Source organism: Peromyscus maniculatus, chromosome 15 (genome assembly GCF_049852395.1).
Source record: "Peromyscus maniculatus bairdii isolate BWxNUB_F1_BW_parent chromosome 15, HU_Pman_BW_mat_3.1, whole genome shotgun sequence".
Taxonomy (NCBI): domain Eukaryota; kingdom Metazoa; phylum Chordata; class Mammalia; order Rodentia; family Cricetidae; genus Peromyscus; species Peromyscus maniculatus.
This window is the reverse complement of record NC_134866.1, coordinates 79,657,652-79,676,216: the sequence shown is the minus strand read 5'-3', so window position 1 is coordinate 79,676,216 and position 18,565 is coordinate 79,657,652. Positions and strand designations below refer to the sequence as shown.

Sequence of the window (18,565 nt, the reverse complement as noted above, 5' to 3'; positions counted from 1 at the left end):
ACTGAGTAATATTAACATAGGCATCTCGGAAGTGTGACTCAATTGAGTAAATGGAAGTTGCCACCATTTCTACAGTTCAAAAGCTTTAAAAATATCTTTGCATGAAATACTTTTAAAAAAAGAAATATATTATGCTACTTTACAGGTGAATAATATTTACGTTAAATTGCATTTAGTAACAAAATTTCAAAGCAGATATAATTTATAAATGATTTGCATTTTTGGTGGAACTCTTTCAAAAAAATAGATTAAATTAAATAGTAATGTAGCAAATAAGAGATCTCTTAAGAGTCAAGTAGTAGTGATTTGCCAATTCAGTATTATCTTCTTATGCTGTGGTATGTTCTGTATGTTAAATGTGTTGCTCTGACTGGTTAATAAACAAAACACTGGGGCTGGAGAGATGGCTCAGAGGTTAAGAGCACTGGCTTTTCTTCCAGAGGTCCTGAGTTCAATTCCCAGCAACCACATGGTGGCTTACAACCATCTGTAATGAGATCTGGTGCCCTCTTCAGCTGTGCAGGCAGAACACTGTATACGTAATAAATAAGTAAATCTTAAATAAATAAATAAATAAATAAATAAATAAATACTGATTGGCCAGTAGCCAGACAGGAAGTATAGACAGGACAAGGAGAGAAGAAAATTCTGGGAAATAAAAGGCTGAGGCAGAGAGACACTGCCAGCCACCACCATGAGTACCAACATGTAAATACTGGTAAGCCACGAGCCATGTTACAAGGTATAGATTTATAAAATGGGTTAATTTAAGATGTAAAAACAGTTAGCAAGTAGCCTGAGCCATTAGGCCAAACAGTTTAAAGAATATAAGCGTCTGTGTGTTTATAAGTGGGCTATGGGACTGCGAGGGCTTGGCGAGACCCAGAGAGAAACTCAAGCTACATTCTTAATCTCAGTATTGTTTTTGAAGAAAATTATAGAATTTGATGACAATTACTAAAATAGAGATTAAGAGTATAGTCTGGAGTAGAATGCATGAACCCCTAGTTAAATCAGCTAATGGGGGGAATAATTAATAGTATTAAATCTAAAGCTATGAGTATGAAACATTTCATTTATAAAATGTTGGCATACAGTTATAACTTCATGTGTTATGCTACATCAACGTGATGGAAGCTTAAGCAGAATCAAGTAAGCAAGGGTGCTCTCTCCTCTGTCCTATGGCTGAGGTTCTACCCTCTGCTGTAAGCTGTCCACAAACTAACTGCCTACAGTGGAAACACACAAATACATCTGTAAACTGTATTTTAAACTCTGAAGCTTTACAGGTGGGCATGACATCTTTTTCTAGTAGCTTAATTTCTCCACTTTCCCAGTAAAATTCTCCAAGTAGTAATTAACTCAGAAAACAGGATCTGGGCTGGAGAGATGGCTCAGAGGTTAAGAGCACTGCTTGCTCTTCCAAAGGTCCTGAGTTCAATTCCCAGCAACCACATGGAGGCTCACAACTACCTGTAATGAGATCTGGTGCCCTCTTCTGGCCTGCAGGAATATGTGCAGGTAGAACACTGTATACATAATAAATAAATAAACCTTTGAAAAAAAAAAAGAAAGAAAACAGGATCTATGCTCTAATCAAATTTTATCCAAAAAGAGACAAGTGAGGAAATCACCGATTTTTCACTCAAATGGAAAAATCAGTTGTTTCTTCATTATCATTTTGGTATACTATACATTACAAAATAACTGTTCTTCCATCCACATGACTTTAAAATAAAAAAGTGACTTGTCTCAGAACTTTAGTAATTACTCTAGCATTTCACTGAGGTATTACTTTAATATGGGTAACTTACAAGCTGTCTTTTACAACTCTTCTCTGGTCAAACGCTAGATCATTAACTTTTTGCAACACAATAAAACACTGACACCCAATAGACCTGACCACTCATCTGCATTACCACTCCTGATACCATATTGGTTGATTGCTCTTAATATTGACATGTACACCTTGGCTCAGAGGTTAAAGAGCAATTGCTGGTCTTCAGAGGATCAGATTTTAGTTCTCAGCTCTGTCATCTGGTGGCCCACAACTCCAGCTCCAAGGAATCTGACCCCCTCTTCTGCACTCTGGGGGCACCTGCACTCACATGTGCACTGACCTCTATACCAGCGGTTCTCGATCCTTTGGGGTTGAACAACCCTTTCATAGGGGTCGCCTAAGACCAGCAGAAAACACAGATATTTACATTATGGTTCATAACAGTAGTAAAATTACAGTTATGAAGTAGCAATGAAAATACTTTTACAGTTGGGGGTCAACACACCATGCAGAACTGTATTCAAGGGTCACAGTATTAGGAAAATGACACCGCTCTACACAGATACACACACACACAATTTTAAAAGTTTTAAAGTGCCCTCCCCAACAAAGACACCTTTATACTCATCTTTATACATTATTGGACTCACATGGAAAAGTACAATTCCTTACAGAATAAGGAACTGACGCAGTAAAACACCACATCTGACAGTGGTCCTCAGACATGATAGTCAATGGCTTAGTCAGAGGCCAGGGATGATTGGTGTCCTGTAATGAAGGAGTCAATACAGTGTTTGTATTTGGAGTGGGTAGACTGTTTTGCTTTTTACATAGTATTTTAATAAGGTGTAAATAGCCAGGAAGTTAAGAGAATATTAAGATTTATTTTGTTTCAAAATTTTTGTCATCAAATCCTATTACAAACAACAATGTCTCTTCTAACTGTAGTTTAGTTGATAATATCACATACCTGTGTCAATCTACATGTGTTACAAGTGCATTCATGATAGGACTACATCTAAAGGCAAGTTATATGTAACCAATGATTCCTAAAATTGAACTCAACGGAGTTTCTCTGTGTGGCCCTGGCTGTCCTGGAACTCGCTCTGTAGATCAGGCTCTCTGTAGAATATTAAAGATGTGTTACATTTGTTTATGTTGTGGAATATTTGTTAAATGGTGCAAAGATGTGTTGTATTCTTTTATGTTGCATTTGTTTAACTCTGTGAAGCTGTGTTACTTTGCCTGTGTAAAACATCTGATGATCTAATAAAGAATTGTATGGCCAATAGCAATGCAGGAGAGAGAAATAGGTGGGGATGCTAGGCAGAGAGAATAAATAGGAGAAGATGGAGGAACAGAAGGAGAATGAGAGGAGAACTCCAGGAGCCAGCCACCCAACTACACAGCAAGCCACGGAGTAAGAGGTAAAGAAAGATATATACAATAGAGAAAGATAAAGTCCAGAGGCAAAATATAGATGGGACAATTGAGGTTAAGAAAAGCTGGCTAGAAACAAGCCAAGATAAGGCTGGGCATTCGTAAGAAAGAATAAGCCTCCGTGTGATTTACTTGGAAGCTTGGTGGCGAGTCCCCCTCCCCTAAGAAGAAAGAGCCAAAAGAGTAAAGAATGTAAAAAAACAAAAACAAAAACACAGGCTGACCTCCAGTTCAGAGAGCCTTTTGCTCCTGCCTCCTGAGTGCTGGGAGTAAAGGCATGTGCCAGCTGAACTACTCAAAGTTCTTAATTATGACTATAATTTAGAATCCAATGCTCACGCCATCACCTAAAAAATTACATTAGAATCTCTGGCATGCAGGATCTAGACGTGCACATTTTTGTTCCTTTGTAATTCTTACTATATTCATTCATTAACTGGTGGAAGAACACATGCCATGACACACAGAGGTCAAAGGAAAACCTGCAGGGATAAAACTCATGTTGTCAGGCTTGGCAGCAAACGCCTTACCTGCTGAGTCATTTCACCTGCCCTTTTTTTTTTTTTTGGCAAAGTTTCTATACAATGAAATGAACAATTATATTGGGGTTTCAGGACATTTTCATTACCCCCAAAATTCCCTCCATCCAGTTAACACCCCTACTATCCAGAGGCAATCACTCTTCACATCTAACATTAGAGATGGGTTTTAACATTTCATGATGAATAGAATCATATAACGTATACTCCTGTGTCTGGCTTCTTTCATTATACAATGTTTTTGAGAGTCAGCTGTGTTTAGTCAATAATTAGCTCTTTCTAACAGCAGAGTGTCATCTCCTCCAATTTGTTTATCCATCTTTTAATTAAACATTTGAATTCAGTCACTCAGGAACTATATAGCTACTCCCAACATATTTTAACTGCATGTTTTCAGTTCTCTTGGGCAGGTGGGAGTGGAACTGCTGTAGGTATCTATTTAATTTTAGAAGGAGTGGGGCATAGATTTTTTCAAGTTCTCTACAGAATACTAACATGCACCTTTAAACTACTTCATGACAGCTGGGAGGTGACTGGCGCATGCCTTCTATCCCAGAACTTGGGAGGCAGAGGCAGGTAGATCTCTGGGATCTCTGAATTCTAGGCCAGGCTGGTCTACAGAGTGAGTTCCAGGACAGCCAGGGCTACCAGAAAAGCCATGTCTAGACACCCCCACCCCATCCCACGCCCCAGAACTTAATGACATTTCTAAATGTGATCATGGCAAAGTATATGGTTATAACAATAGTACTGCTGTCTATTCTATGTTCTAGTTAGTAGAAAAATAGGTTACCCTTTTAAACCTTGTATGTAGGATTCTCATTTCAAATAAATAAAGTATATTAGTCGATTTTCCACTGCTATAAAATGTCTAAAATTGGTACTTTTTAATGAAAAGTGGTTTACTTAGCTCAAGATAGGTTTGTCTGGCATGTGCACTGTGTGTGTGTGTGTGTGTGTGTGTGTGTGTGTGTGTGTGTGTGTGTGTGTCTCAGGACTTAGTAACATTATATAGATCAAACAATCCCCCCACCCCACCCCCGAGACAGGGTTTCTCTGTGTAGCTTTGCACCTTTCCTGGAACTCACTCTGTAGCCCAGACTGGCCTTGAGCTCATGGAGATCCGCCTGCCTCTGTCTCGTGTGTGTGTGTGTGTGTGTGTGTGTGTGTGTGTGTGTGTGTGTGTGTGTATTGTGTGTGTGTATTGTGTGTGTGTGTGTTTTGTGTGTGTGTGTGTGTGTGTGTGTGTGTGTGTGTGTTTCAAGACAGGGTTTCTCTGTGTAGCCATTAAAAACTAAATGCTGCCATGGAACTGTAATTCTGCAATACAATACCACTAAGATAAACTGAGTAAAAAGCCCACAGGGTCTCACGGCAAAACTTCTTTAGTTCTTGTCTCCTAGTCTCTACCCTGAGTTCCTGATCTGACTTCCTTCACAATGGACGACAACTGTAAACCGAAATAAACCCTTGACTTCCCAAGCTGCTTTTGGCCGCAGTGTTTTCTCACAGCGACAGAAAGCAAACCAGCCATGGACGGCTCCAGAGGGTGAGAGTCCCTCACGGCAGAAGGCAACAACCAGCAGGCATGGTGCCAGGGTTAGAAAACCGAGTGCTCACATCCTCAACCACAACACCACTCACTGGGTGAACTCCAAGTGATCTCAGTTTATCTCCAGTGATACACTGCCTCCCCAACAGCGCCACCAACTGGGGACCAAGTGTTCACATGCCCAAGATTGGGGGGGGGGGTGCGTTCTCATTCAAACCACCATCAGGTTTCTGATGCCTGGTACTGAGGTTTTGTTTTGTTAGATAGTTTATGGTTCTGGGAGGGAGCATTGTCAGCCCAACGGCATAACTTCATTTAAGACACATATAGACTGTTACGTAAGTATAAGGTATGATTACTTACGTCTTTTTCAAACATCCTTAGTGCTGTTTGTTTCTCCTCCCCCTTTTTCTTCTGTATTGACCTCCCTCCCTTCTCCTTCCTAATGCCTCCTCCCCTGCCCTGTTTTCAATGTGTGTCTTTCTATTCCCCCCAGCACCACCCATTATCTCCCAGGTTACTCCAGGTTCTGTATTCACATCTCAAAGTTTGGAGCTAAGAACTATAGATGAGAGAACATCTAGCATTTGCCTTTCTGGGCCGGGTCACCTCACTCAATGTAATATTTCTAGTTCCACCTATTTACATGTAAATTCTGTGATTTTATTTTTTACGGCTGAGTCGTATTCCATCACGTATATGTATCACATTTTTATCTATTCATTAGTTGACAGACACAGGTTGTTTCCATGTCCTGTCTATTGTGAATAGACAATGAACATGGCTGAGCAAGTATTGGTGGAGTAGGGTATGGAGTCCTCTGGGTATATGGCAAGCACTGGTATAGTTGGGCTATATGGTCATTTATTTTTAGCTTTTTGAGAATTCTCCATACTTGATTTTCAAACTGGCAGCAAAACCAGTTTGCAATTCCACTGACAGTGAATGAGGGTCCCCTTTCACCCAACCCTTGCCCACAATAGTTGATTTTTTTTTTTTTTTTGATCGTAGCTATTCTGACTTGGGGAAGATGAAATTTAAGTTGTTTTATTTGTATTCTCTAATTTCCATGGCCACTGAGAAACAATGCTTACTGCCTTGCTCAGTCTGCCTTTTTATACAGCCCAGAACCACCTGCCCAAGGGTGGCACTACCCTCAGTATGGTGGACCCTCCCACATCAATCTTTAATCAGGAATGTGCCCACAGACTTGCCCACAGGCAATCTGATGGCGCACATTCTTAAATGAGGTTCCTCTTCCCAAAGGACCCGAGCTTGTGTCAAGTTGGCAACAACAAACAACAACAAACAACAACTAACCAGCACAAACCTTAAGCCTGAATAAACTCTTTCTCTATAAATTGTCTTGGTCATGGTCAAGGAAATTCTAGTATCAGGTATATTGTAGACAAACCTTAAGGATATTATACTAAAATACCTATCACGTAATCAAAAATAATACAGACATAAAGTAAAATAGCAGTTATCAGGGACTGAGTGAGCAGACAAAGAGTATCAGAGACGGATGAATGGAGAAAGGTATACAACAGTACTATGTAAGGCTAAACTGCACACTCTAAAATGATGGAGCCAGGAATGGGCTGAACGCCTGTAATCCCAGCTCTTGAGAAGTGGAGGCCAGAAGACCAGAAATTCAAAGTCAGCCCTCAGATACGCATAAGTCCAAGACAGTCTGAGCTGTCTTAGACTTTCTCAAAAAGCCCCAACATCAGCCCTTAACTCACGTGGCCCGCTGTCAATCTTGACAATGTATCCCTTTCTAATCGGCACAATTGCCTGAATAAAGTTTCCTTTCTATCTTTGGGGGAGGGGGAAGATCAAAGTGAATTTTATGTGTATTTTACCACAGTAAGAAAACTGAAGAGGAAAATTCCGGGGAGTGGGGCACTCTGTAAATATTGGGGAGATGTGTCAGTGACAACTATGGTACTTGAGTTGAACCAGGTAGAAATTACCTAGAAGTTGACAGTTGTAGATAAAGAAACTGAGCTTTCACAGCAGAACATAGGACCATAAGCCTAAAATCTCAGCACTCAGGATCATGAGTCCAGCTTCAGCTACTTAGTGAGACTATGTCAATGATTAACTGATAAATTGCTTTTAAATGGATCTTTCACTTGATCTGGAATCATTTTCCTACTTCTCAGAAATAAAACAAGCTAATGTTTAATTTCAACTTTCCAAATAGAAATTACCAAATGTTTATTATTTTATTTCTTCAAAACTACAAGTAACTTTCACATTGGTAATACACATTCATATATGAGTCAGTAAACTACAACTGGATCTCAGGTAAAGTACCTGTCTTGTAACCAAGTATTACCATTCCTCATGGCCATCCCAAGTATCAATGCTGCCATCCTTCCATTTAAGCCACATCACTGAATACATTATTGCTACTCTTCGCAGTAAAATAGTAAAAGTCATTATATAATAAAAGTCATTATATCTTTGTCAAAAACCCACAGCATAACACACAGAGCAAAGTTTACAATAAACAACGAACTCTGGTTAGTAATAACGTATCAGTATTAGCTCATCAACTGCAAGGAATGTGCCACATGAACACAAGACTCTAATAACGTGGGAAATGGAAAGACAGCACGGTACTTCATCTAATGGCAATTTTTTTGCAAACCTGAAACTACACAGAGAGCTTATGTGTATTTGGAAAAACAAAAATCTGAAATCATATTGCAGAGCTACATACTGCTTTAAGATAAACTTCTCTATGGAAGTTACTGGTTCAAATATTAATACTAACATTTCTTGTAAGACTGAACTGTGTTCCAGTTATTTCTAAAATTTAAAAACTACCATCTATTAATATACCATTTTTGACATTTGTCAAAAAAAAAGTATATTAATCCAGAATTCCCTGACTTATGTGAACCCCAACATTATCTCTCTAGTACTAACTTAAATCTTTAGGAAATAGTACTATTCTAAAGAAATATTAGTATAAGGGTGAAAGCAACGGAGTTGGGAAAACTGGATTTATATTTCCAATCTTACTTAATGTTACTGATAAACTAAATTATTCCCAGAACTTCACTTCCTCTACTGAGCTGACAGCTTCCTTTTCTTTTTAATCAAAAAAAAAAAAAAAAAAAAAAAAAAGGGTTCAAGGAAAATGTTTATAAACAGTTGGTGTGTGGGTTTTTTTTTTTTTTTTTGAAAGAAAGAGTCAGTACAGAAACAATGTTCAAAAGGGCCTTCTCAAATGACTGAAGATTTCTTCAAACACAGAGACAGAAGGAAGCAACTCTTATTGAAAGAATCAACCCAGCCAGATGGTAGCGGCGGCGGCGCACACCTTTAATCCCAGCACTCGGGAGGCAGAGGCAGGTGGATCTCTGTGAGTTCGAGGCCAGCCTGGTCTACAGAGTGAGTTCCAGGAAAGGTGCAAAGCTACACAGAGAAACTCTGTCTCAAAAAATTTTTTACAAAAAGGAAAGAAAAAAAGAATCAACCCAAGGATCTTTGTTTCTCTATAAATATCAGTTTAGTAAGTTTCCGTTTGCTTATTTTCACAGCTGAAATGCAGAGAAATGAAGTGTCAAACAGTTCAATGGAAGCCTGTGGGGGTTTGCAGATATACAGCCCAGCTGATAAAGAGCTTGCCTTGAATATGGGACCGCCAGGGCTACACAGAAAGAAAAAAAGAAAAAGAATAAACAAAACATCTCCCCCTTCCCGGTAAAAAAAAAAAAGAAAAAGAAAAAGAAAAAAAGAAAAGAAAAGGGACAAAACTGGTAAAACTAGGAACGATTTCAATCACTAAGAACAATGGTAAAGACTATGACTACAGATGACTGCTAAGGGGTGGGTTAACAGGCTCAGTAGCACTTGCCGCAAAGTCAGAGCCCACATGGTAGAAGGAGAGAAATAAATCCCACAAGTGGTCCTCTGCCCTTCACATGCTCACTGTGGAACTTGCATGTGCACGTGCGCACGTGCACAGACACACACACACACACACACACACACACACACACTAGTAATAGTAAAGAAAGAGAGAGAGAACAAAGTCTGCTTGTTTGCTCTTCGCCTTTAAAAAGAAGAGATGACTAGTATGGACTGTGGTTTTGAAATGGCTTTCTCTTACCTATGACATATCAAACAATATCTACTATGTAGAGCCCCCTCCTAAAACACCATAACCAAAACAATAATCCACATTTCATTAAGTCCCCAGAGATCACAGGGCACCTAAAGAGTCCATGAGAGACTTTCAGGATGCTTGGTGGGCCTTTCCTTCAAGTCTAAAAGCCGATCTACTCATATCAGGCTATCTTGGTATGTCCCTCAAACCATGTCCAAAATCTCCAAGGATAGGAAAGGCCAATCTATTAATTCTGGGGTAGATGACAGTGTGACAAAAAAAGACTCATTTTTAGATTACAAGTTTCTCATATGGATCCCCATGTAAACACCTCCACTCCAAAGTTTAGAACTGACCTATGGTCTGAGAGCCAAGGGTATCAGTATCAGGTATGCTCCAAACTTTGGGAATGACATAAAACACCAGGATTTCAACATGGTGCAGGGTCTAGGAAAAGGCTCCAGAAGTGAAAAGTACTTGCTCTGCAAGCATGTGTGTTCATATCCCAGCACTGGGGTGGAGCCTGCCAGATGCTACAAGCTCCCTGCCATCCAGTCTGGTCAAGGTGGGTTTCCAGTTCATTAAGAGACCCCATCTCAAGTCAATAAGGTGGAGATCAATAGACACTGGACTTCCTGCTCTGGCTTCCCCAAACACAATTAATAGCACCCCCAAAAAAGCATAGATGTATCAAAATCACCGCACTGACAGAGAATATAACAATTATCTCTACTAGGAACTAGCCAAAGGGCAACAGTAAGAGTAAGAATTCAGGCTGGATACCGCTTAGAAAGATCACTTAGCCTGTACAAGCATGCACTTCAAGTTCAGAGTGTCATTTTAAAACGAGTTGCCTTAATTCCGTCTCCTCCCCCAACACACACACACACACACACACACACACACACACACACACACACACAGAGAGAGAGAGAGAGAGAGAGAGAGAGAGACAGACAGACAGACAGACAGACAGAGAGAGACAGACAGACAGGGAGAGAGAGAGAAACTACTTTCTACTGTCAGAGGTTATAAATACTCCTGGACAAAGACAGACAAACAAGAATGAGCATGGCCTAGTGATACAGAGGTCTGTAATTCACTGCTGAGTAGGGGGGCATGGAGGAAGCTGAGGCGGAAATACTGCTACAGAGTGAGTTCAAGACTAGCCTAGGCAACTTAGTAAAACATTTTTTTGAAATACAAAGCAAAAAGAGAACTAGAGATACAGGTAGAAGCCCAAGTCTGATCCTCAGTAAAGCAATTAAATAATTGAAAAATCTGTTTGTATAGATTAGAACCAGTGTTATTGTAAACTCATGGTCTTCTCACATAGATACAAATACAAATAAGTGTGTTTATAAGAAAGATTCCCTTGCTCTGTACACTGGAAGGCTTGGGGCAGCAGCACCCTAAGAGTAATAAATACAAGTACCCAGAAATCCCTAAGTACCACTTTCCTCTTAAAATAGCCAAGGAGAGCCTGGAGAAATGTCTCAAGGATTAAAAGCATTTGCAACATAAATTATGAGGCCTGGAGTTCAGATCCCAGTACCCACAGAACAAGTCGGATATCCTGCACAAGCCTGTGAGTCCATCCTGGGGGGGGGGGGTGGATAGGAGGCTTGCTAAGGCTTGCTGGATTCCAGCCTAGAAGGAAAAAAAAAAAGACATAAGCTTCAGGTTCAGGGAGAAAACCTGCCTCAAAGGAATAAGTGGAGAATGAAAGAGCAGGACACCAAACAATGATACCTTCTGGCCTCTGCACCTGCACATGTATGTGCATACTCCCCCACACAGACAGATAAATTTTTAACAACCAAGGAAGTAGCAGATCAGTTTAGAATATCTAAAAAGCATAATTGTATTCTAAATTAATGAATTAAAAAAATAAGCCAACTAAAAAAGTTCTTACTAGGCACATCAGTAGCGACGTGAGGGCTGGGAGCAGAGCCCAGGGGAGTGGACTAGCCTACCATGCTCAATCACCAGCCCTACATTAAAAATAATGAACATCAAAATTAATGAAAATGAATTATAGCCCTGTGAATATAACAGGAAACCACAAGTCTACTTAGATGTAAGTAAATTAAAAATCTAATGAAGAAAAATATTTAATGTTTCAAAACACCTATCTTCAAATTACTAGCTATAAATAGGGTAAGAAACCTTGAAAAAAGTCTAGCAGTCACAACCTTTGTCACTTAAGGGGAGTATCAGTAGCGGACAAACTAAAATTGCCTGGCACCTGATGCTGTGAGAACACAGCAGAGTGTAAATCTCTGATAAGAATGCCGAAGAGCTCATCATGACAATCTAATTATGAAATCCAATAAAAGAACTAAGTATGAAAAATATCAGACAACTGAAAATGAAGGAATATTCTAGACAATAATGAAGCCTGTAGTTTTCAAATGTATCAGTGCCTTGAAAGAAACTGTTCCAGGCAGCAGGAACAGAGTGACAAGCAACTGTAACACATAAAGACAACTGATAGGATTTAGAAGGTAGTTTTTGTGTTAAATTCTAACTACGATAGTCACATGATGTGACCACGTGAAATAATCTTCCTTATAAGAAATAAACATGAAAGTATTTCAGAGTGATAAAGCATCAGAGGGTCAATTTATTTTCAGGTATTATATGAAAGTATTTGCTGAACATGCTCAAGGCCCCCGATTTGGTTCCCGAGTATCACATAAAAGCAGCCCTGCGAGCAAGCAATGACACATGTGCCTGTAATCACGACATTCAAGAGCTGGAGGCAGGAGGATCAATCCGGAGGTCAGGGTCATCTTTGGCTACATACTGAATTTGAGGTCAGTGTGGACTACATAAGACTCTATCTTTCACATACACACCCCAAAACCTTCAAACACGGGGAAAACTTTCACAAAGTCTGCAGCCATTTTACAAGCCTGGAAAGAGTATGTATCTACAAGGCAATCTGTGATTACCAAGGACTGGGGAGGGAGGTGACATCAAGTGCAACATGAGGGTCCAGGTTACCCAGTTCTACACTACAGTTTCAGGGACGTGAAGTCAGCTCTAGTCTAAAACTATTTGATAGGAAACTCCAAAAATAAGCAATTCTAAGTAAAAGCTCACACTACCCCTTTCCAGTGCATCCATGCTGTATACACTCCCTACCTGTCAGTCACTTAACAGCCATCTAGGTTATCAGATACATTGTAGAGGCATTTCAAGGCTTGCTTCATGTAAAGCTTATTTTACTTAATCGACTCAAAAGTACACTATTTGAATAAAGCCCAAAAGCATAACAGATCTACCAACACAACATCAAATTTCAAATAAACAGAAACCAATATTAAAATAATTAAGTAATATCTCAGAGATTCTAAATTACATGTAGACCAAAATACAGCTGAAAAATAAAAACCAACTTCTTGGGCGGGGGTAGTTCTTAGAAACTGTACTGCAAAAATAAACTAAGAATTGAAAACCAAGGAGCAAGCTGAAAGATTAAGCCTCAAGATTCTTCCATAACTCAAAGAGCATCCCATAAGTATCTAAAGAGTCTTCCCTTTTCTAGAAACAACTATATGGGGTGGATTTTCTTCATATGTATCTATCAAAACAACATAATGCAACAGATGGAACAAACTGATATATGAGATTTGAGCTCCTTTGCATTAAACTCAACATAAGTAATTTGCGAAAATGCAAACACACCCCTCTTTTTAAAGTTTTATTAGTCAGTCCTCCAAATCCCTAGTTTCAACCACATTGGGGAAAATGGCATCTGTACTGACTTTTCTTTCTTGTCATTATTTCCTAAGCAATACTTTACACTTTTCACTTAGTATTTACCCTGGATTTAGTATTACAAGTCATTGAAGTGGCTTTAACATGCCTCAGCAGATATACTTAGACTATATACAACTACCAAACCATTTTATATAAGGGGCCTAAATAGTTATGGAAAAAACTGGAACAATCCACCATGGATACCATGTCACAACTGTATTTGTTTTGGAAAATAATTGCACTTTTTGCTCAAACAATGTTAGCATGCAATGGTTTACTGTTATTTTTAAATTTTGTTTTAATTTCTAACAGAATAGTAATCAATAGCTGGCACAAACCCAAACTTATAGAAGTATTGGTAATTCTAAGATCAAAACACCACATAAACTTAGGATTATTACTATCTCTTATAATCATACCACATTACAACAGTGACGCCTCCAACCTGCAAATGAAGTGTAAAGAAGGCATCCTGTCCCAAAGTAAGTGGTTCAGACTACAACTGCTCTCTGAAATAACAAGGTTCAATTTACAGCTGGTTCACTTTACAATACATGAAAGTGATACACGCTCAGCAGAAACTTCTCAACCAGGAATCCAAGGTTACGATATTTCTCAGGAGTCACAAAAAAAGGCCATGAGAATAGAGGATAATGATACAGGTACTCAATAAATTACATGAGAAACTAAACACTATAATAAGCTAAGCTTTGTGTTAGATGACTTCACTCAAGTGAAGTATTAATAGGTGTTCTGTAATAGGTGTTCTGAGCATGGGTAAGGTAGTCTAGGCTAAGCTATCATACATGGTAGGTGTGGTGTACTGAACATATTCTGGTTAGCTCCAGCTATGATCAGTCTATCAGCATGCAAACCTATCCTAAGTACAGGAATATCTGTACTTTCTAAGTTATTCAATCTTCTTTCCATTTTCCCATTCTCTCACTGCAATACTCATTAGTAATAAGTTCATGGTGCTGTCAATGTGCCTTTCTCAATCCTTCTAGCACAACAAAAAGAAATAGTTTACTATGCACAAAAATCTGAATAAGGGTGTCCCTATGAATAAACTTCACAGGCTTTATTATACCTATTTTTATTACACAAATGTCATTTTGTTGTTTTCTAAAAACATACTATATATACTTAAACTCATATGAGTAGAGCTTAATTTTACTAAGTTTATTTTTAGATGTTATTTTCTATTCTCTTCCACGCTCATTTATAAAGCATGTCAAGACACAAGAATATATACAACCTGGAAAGACTACTGCACAGACACTGAGGTAGAACAAGAAAACTGATGGAACAGCATAAAAACAAAACAGTACACTAATAAACATTAAAATACTGCCGTGGACACTCAGTTGGAATGCAAACAGCAGAATTAAAAAGACTGATCAAGTCAACTTTTCTGTTTCATGTGTCAAACACTTGAGGAATGATATGCATGGTCTAAGAACCTTTGGGAAAGAAAGGCAAGGCAAAAAAAAAAAACTAAATAATTGGCAAACATGGAAAAACAGGATAAACAAGTAACATTAATTTTAAAAAATTAAAGAAATTAGAAGAAAAAGTTGAACAATAGCAGGTTTTAAAATTAGGAAACCAAACACTGAGGAAAAAGATAAAAATGTAAAACTGAAAAATACGAGTACTATAAAGAGTAAGTGACAAAAGGTAGTGAGGGAAGAGGAAATATAAGGTGAAGGGGAATTTCCCTAGCTAATTCAAAAGTAGATAGTACAGAATATAATTCATAGATACATCTTCTATGGCAAGAACAAATAATGTGTACTCATAAGGAACAGTTACGGAAGTGTAACACTACTGTCATAAAAGGAAAAGAGAAAGCCATCCTGTGTTGTTGATGTTTCAACAACAAACAAAACATCACAAATGGATGAATAAAAGTCAAGATTCAAATGTAAGCAGCAAAATAGGTGTGTATAAAGAGACTTTAAATACACAACAATTATAAAGAAATCTGTGTTCTCCAACATCACTAGAAGTCTGTATAATCCTAAATATTTTGTAAATATTGCAATAATCTAATCTACAACAAAAAGAAGCTTAAACTCTAAAATCATATTATCAATAAACAATTATTTCGAATAAATGCCCAAATAAGTACCTAATTTTCTAAAAATTTAAAGTATGCTCCTTAGCAGCTAGTGTTCACTATAAAGTATTTTTAAAGTCAAAAATAAAAAATATAAAAAGCATCTAAAACAACTAAATTTCATAGATTTACTACCATGTAAAATGCCTCTACAGTTATCACTTGGTTAATAAACAGTACACAATAAAAACTGTTCCATTCTTGAATGTGAAGTTCAAAATAGCTTGCTCTTAAACGGCAAGGAAGCATCATAATACTGAATCAGGTGGAGCGTTCAAAGTTCAAGATTACCTTCATTATCAAGCCTTTCTATGCCATACAGGCAAACACTCTGAAAGCTGAAAGTGTTTTATCTCACAATTTAATGGGGGAGAGGGAGACGGGGGGGGGGGGGGGGGGGGCGACGACAACCTCCCTTGCACAACACTGAAAATATGTAAAATTTGAGACCATTTAAAAAGAATTCAATCACTGTCTTTTTAAAAAGAAATCTCTATCTCTTTTCAAACCTGTTTTTTTTTTTGCATTTTAAACAAGACTTCAAAAATATTTGGTTTGAGAATAGTATAGAACCTAAAATTCATTAGTTAATCTGGTGCTAAATTTACCTAACTTTCAGTAAACTGCAGAATGAATGTCTTGTTGAGGAAAAGGGGGAATCAAAGGTGAGCAAAGGTTCAGAGGTGGAACACCTCATTTTTAACATTTCAAAACCTAAACATATTACTCTCTCCAAAAAGAAAAACAAAACTGCTTCTTCAAAGGGTGGGGGTGTTAAGTAGGCATTTTCAAGAGCCACACTACTTCACACAAAACCACCAGAGTGTCATCTCTGCAGAGTTCCTTCTCCAAGACTTGCTCTATTAAGGCGCTGCTGCTCTGAAGCCAAGCAGAAGCCATAAAAGGAAACCCAAGTTCAATGTCATGTATTTTGTTCCCCTCTTTCATATGCTCAAGAATAACCTCTTTTGCTGCCTAATTATATGTCCCCAGATCATACAGTCCACCAGTTATGCACTTTAAATTCCTTCATAAAGCAGTCAGGCTTTTAACAGGAATGACTTGATGGTTCACAAGTCTTACCCATAAAATAAAAATGAAAACAAAAACTCCAGAGACCAGGCCCTAATAACAAAACAATATAAATACTGGAATGATTCTCTCTTTGAAATGCATTTAATAAAAGCGAAACAGCCGAGAACAAGCTGTGAACTAATTTGATCTCCTGATCTTTAAAATCTACCTTTCCTCTCTCAACCAAAGAAAGTCAACTCTTTTTCCTCGGGTTTCTGGTAATTATTTTGGTAGCATGTGATTAAACATCAATTTAAGCTTACGCTACATCTACGTATAATTAATATTTATTTTAAAATACAGTATTATCGGTCACCTCCCTTTACCACAAAAGCACTTGGGGGGGGGGGACAACTAAACTTCAAAAGGCACTCAACTGCAACACTAGGAGGAAAGACAGCCGGGTTTACTGCAACCAAAACCAATTTTCCCCGTGAAGACGACCCCCATTGGTTCAGAAGCGTTCCTAAGTCTGACTGGTGGAATGTCTGCCATGCTTCACGAATTCCTGCTCGCACAGTCCGTACCTATTCACTTATTAGGCAGAACCAAACAAAAACAGATGGGCCAGCACGAAAATATGAGGGCCATACGACTGCAAAACAGCGCCGCTTTTTCTCACAACGCGACTCCCCTGAAAACCTGAAGCGTTTTCTCTCTCTTCCCTTACTATGTTCCTAGTGGGAACTGCGTACAGGTCCTGACCAATCAACTACTTGCAGGTGTTTGGGGTTTTGCTTTGTTTTTGTAGCCATATCCTCCTCTGTTTTTATCCACAATCTTTACGACCTCATTCTGCTTCCGAGAACACCAGTTTCAAGAAAAAATCTAGCAGCTAGTGGTCTCCAATCGAACAACCAAACAAGCACTGTAGACCCCGGACTGAAAAGAGCACATTACTTACGACAACTAGTGCCTTAGCCGTCCGGAAAAATCAACCAAGAATGGCAGACAGATGGGTTCTAAAGTCCGAAGAAACACAAGTGTCCTTAACACAACGATCTCCACGTAGGATTAACGCGAAAGCCAAAACAATCGGCACCAACATAAACAAATGTGGCAGCCATCTCGGAGGAGCGAATCAATCTCTCCAGGGCAGCCAGACTTAAACTTTCTTCCGAAACAAAAGTTGCCCAGACTCAGCAATTTAATATACACTGTATACGTCCCGGAACACTAAAACTTGTGGACTTCGCGGAAACAAAGGCACTCTTTCTTCCGATGGCTGAAAACTTTGCGTCCCACCGCATTCTTACCAGACCGTCTCAAAAAGAAAGGCATCCGGACGGTGGACGGGGCAAACAAATCAGTTCTACTCTTCCTTCAGCTGCTAAACTACCAAGCCACTCCGACGCGAGAGAAAGGGAGGCAAACTCGGGCAAGGCGAAGCCGACTCCAAGTATCGTTTCCGGCCCACGAACTTGGCGGCTGCTCGACGCGTTTCATAAAAATAAAAAAAAAATTACCTCTCGGGGTGTCTCAGGGCAGCCGTCTCGAGGCTCGGCTTGACATGATTTCCTGCCCTTCCTCCGTGGCTCGGGGCCCCGCCGAGGCTCCGGGGAGGGCGAGGCGGATGTGGAGCTGCCTCCTCCCGCAGCAGCAGCAGCAGCAGCAGCAGCGGCGGTGGCAGCAGTGGCGGCGGCAGCGGCAGCAGCAGTGCGGCGGCTCCGGTGGGTGCTGGGGTGCGGGCCGGCTTCCTGCTCCCCACTTGTGTGTCAGGACTTTCCCCAGCCCGGACTCTTCGGTCCTCCGCCGAAGGAGGGGAGGAGGAGGAAAAAAAAAAACTTTTCACTCGTGACACCGCCCGGAATTGCCGTGCGAAACTCACTTCCTGCCTGGGTGAAAAAAAAAAAAAAAAAGCAGGATCCAGCTCGGGTCGAGCCCGGGAACCCGGAACCCCGGGGCGGCGCGCCTCCGAGGGGGAGGGGACGGCGCCCGCCCCGAGTCGAGCGGAGCCGCGGGGACCACGCGCGGCCGATGGGGGGGCAGGAAGGGGAGGAGGAGGCGCGGCGAGGACGCGGAGCTCGTCCCGGGCCTGGGCCGCACTAGGCCGCCGCCCCCACCGCCGCCGCGCCGCGCCGCGCGGGTATTGTCTCGAGCGCGCTGGCCGCGCCCTGCGCCCGCCGCCCCGAGCCGGAGCCGACCGGCCGCGCAGGCTCCAAGG

General features: G+C 40.1%; 1 protein-coding gene across 13 annotated transcripts in view; it reads right to left on the bottom strand.

Moving 5' to 3' along the window:
* Positions 1–18,340, bottom strand: part of Erbin (erbb2 interacting protein) — a 109,995-nt gene extending 91,655 nt beyond the window's left edge. For 6 of the 13 annotated variants that reach the window (XM_006982736.4, XM_076552160.1, XM_076552156.1 and 3 more), the window contains exon 1: positions 17,868–18,203. The gene's annotated coding sequence lies outside the window, so the exon portion shown is untranslated. Of the gene's footprint in view, positions 1–17,305 lie in introns of all 13 variants that reach the window. The other 7 variants (XM_016001309.3, XM_076552157.1, XM_076552164.1 and 4 more) reach the window with 4 other exon arrangements.
* Positions 18,341–18,565: the final 225 nt, after the last annotated feature.